Below are 2825 nucleotides of genomic sequence, written 5' to 3'. Positions count from 1 at the left end.
GATGGAAAAGGCTTCCCATTGCTAAACCTGTTTCTTCCACCATTATTATTGTTGAAACCTTGTTGAGGTCTCTATTGATCCTTCCATGAAAGATTTGGATGATTTCTCCATAAAGGATTATAGGTGTTTCCATAGGGTTCTCCCATGTAATTCACCTCTTCCATTGAAGGGTTCTCAGGATCATAAGCTTCTTCTTCAAATGAATCGTCCTTAGTACTGCCTAGTGCAACTTGCATTCCAAACAGACTTTGAGAAATCATATTCACTTGCTGAGTCAATATTTTGTTCTGAGCCAATATGGCATTCAGAGTATCAATCTCAAGAACTCCTTTCTTCTGATTTGTCCCATTGTTTACAGGATTCCTTTCAGAAGTGTACATGAATTGGTTATTTGCAACCATTTCAATCAGTTCTTGAGCTTCTGCAGGCGTCTTCTTCAGATGAAGAGAGCCTCCAGCAGAACTATCCAATGACATCTTGGACAGTTCAGACAGACCATCATAGAAGATACCTATGATGCTCCATTCAGAAAGCATGTTAGAAGGACACTTTCTGATCAATTGTTTGTATCTTTCCCAAGCTTCATAGAGGGATTCACCTTCCTTCTGTCTGAAGGTTTGGACTTCCACTCTAAGCTTACTCAATTTTTGAGGTGGAAAGAACTTTGCCAAAAAGGCATTGACTAGCTTTTCCCAAGAGTTCAGGCTTTCTTTAGGTTGTAAGTCCAATCATGTCCTAGCTCTGTCTCTTACAGCAAAAAGGAATAGCATAAGTCTGTAGACTTCAGGGTCAACCCCATTAGTCTTGACAGTGTCACAGATTTGCAAGAACTCAGCTAAAAACTGATGAGCATCTTCCAATGGAAGTCCATGGAACTTGCAATTATGTTGCATCAGAGAAACTAATTGAGGCTTGAGCTCAAAGTTGTTTGCTCCAATGGCAGGGATAGAGATGCTTTTCCCATAGAAGTCGGGAGTAGGTGCAGTAAAGTCACTCAGCACCTTCCTTGCATTTTTGGCATTGTTGTTGTTTTCGGCTACCATGGGTTCTTCTTCTTTGAAGATTTCTGTTAGGTCCTCTACAGAGAGTTGTGCCTTAGCTTCTCTTAGTTTTCGCTTCAAGGTCCTTTCAGGTTCAGGGTCAGCCTCAACAAGAATGCTTTTGTCTTTGCTCCTGCTCATATGAAAGAGAAGAAAACAAGAAAATATGGAATCCTCTATGTCACAGTATAGAGATTCCTTGAGGTGTCAGAGGAAAAGAAAAATGGAAGGAAGAGGTAGAAAATTCGAACTTATCAAGGAAAGATGGAGTTCGAATTGTGCATTGAGGAGTAGTGTTAGTCCATAAATGGAAGGATGTGAGAAGAGGGGAAGAAATTTTCAAAAATTAAGTAAGAGATTTAAAAAAAAAACATTTTGAAAAACACTAATTGATTTTCGAAAACCAAGAGTGGAAAAGAAATCAAGTGATTTTTGAAAAAGATTTTGAAATTAGAAATAAACAAGATGTGATTGAAAACTATTTTGAAAAAGATGTGATTAAAAAGATATGATTGAAAAGTTATAGTTTTAAAAAGATGTGATTGAGAAGATATGATTTGAAAAACAATTTAAAAAAGATTTGATTTTGAAAATTAATGACTTGGCTAACAGGAAAAGATATGATTCAAACATTAAACCTTTCTCAACAGAAAAGGCAACATACTTGAAATGTTGAATCAAATCATTAATTGATAGCAAGTATTTTTGAAATTGAAAAGAAATTGATTTTGAAAAAGATTTGATTGAAAAGATTTGATTTGAAAAAGATTTGATTTTGAAAAAATTTGAAAACTTGAAAAAAAAATTTGGATTGAAAACAGAATCTTCCCTCTTGTGCCATCCGGCGTTAAACGCCCAAAATGGTGCACATTTTGGCGTTTAACGCCCAAAGCACTACCCTTTTGGGCGTTAAACGCCCAGCCAGGCACCCTGGCTGGCGTTAAACGCCAGTTTGCCTTCCTCACTGGGCGTTTTGAACGCCTAGCTTTTTTTGTGTAATTCCTCTGCTGTATGTTCTGAATCTTCAATTCTCTGTATTATTGACTTGAAAAGACACAAATTAAAAATATTTTTTTGGATTTTTAATAATGAGGAATAATCAAAATGCAACTAAAATCCAATGCATGCAGGACACCAAACATAGAAGTTTGTATACTACTGACACTAACAAAATGAGAATGCATATGAGAAACAACAAAACACTCAAGTCAAGAGAATTTAAAGATCAGAGCAAGAAAATCATCAAGAATAACTTGAAGATCCTTAAGACACATTAGTGAATGCAAGAAGACAGAAACATGCAATATTTTTGGTTTTTATGATTTTGTAATTTTTTTGGTTTTTTCGAAAATTAAGTGGAAAAGAAAATAAAGATATCAAAATTCTTAATGAGAATTCCAGGAATCATGCAATGTTAGTCTAAAGCTTCAGTCTAAAGGAATTAGACATGGCTAGCCAAGCTTCAGCAGGACATTGCATTCAAGAGCTAAATTGATAAAGATCAATCAGCTTTGGTGATGATAAGAACATCACCTTGAAACACTAGAATTCATTCTTAAGAACTCTGAAGAAAAATGCCTAATCTAAGCAACAAGATGAACCGTCAGTTGTCCAAACTCAACAATCCCCGGCAACGGCGCCAAAAACTTGGTGCACGAAATTGTGATCATCAATGGCGCCATCAACATGGTACGCTCAATTGCAATCTCAACTCTTTATCACAACTTCGAACAACTAACCAGCAAGTGTACTGGGTCGTCCAAGTAATAAACCTTACGCGAGTAA

General features: G+C 36.2%; 1 non-coding gene across 1 annotated transcript; it reads left to right on the top strand.

The window, feature by feature from the left end:
- The first annotated feature begins 530 nt into the window (after positions 1–530).
- Positions 531–638, top strand: LOC112799468 (small nucleolar RNA R71). Its single transcript, XR_003201048.1, has one exon. It is a non-coding gene; the product is annotated as a small nucleolar RNA R71 (small nucleolar RNA).
- Positions 639–2825: the final 2187 nt, after the last annotated feature.

The sequence above is a fragment of the Arachis hypogaea genome, chromosome 4 (assembly GCF_003086295.3).
Source record: "Arachis hypogaea cultivar Tifrunner chromosome 4, arahy.Tifrunner.gnm2.J5K5, whole genome shotgun sequence".
Classification (NCBI taxonomy): Eukaryota; Viridiplantae; Streptophyta; class Magnoliopsida; order Fabales; family Fabaceae; genus Arachis; species Arachis hypogaea.
The sequence above is the reverse complement of the archived record's forward strand: the minus strand, read 5'-3'. Positions and strand labels throughout refer to the sequence as shown.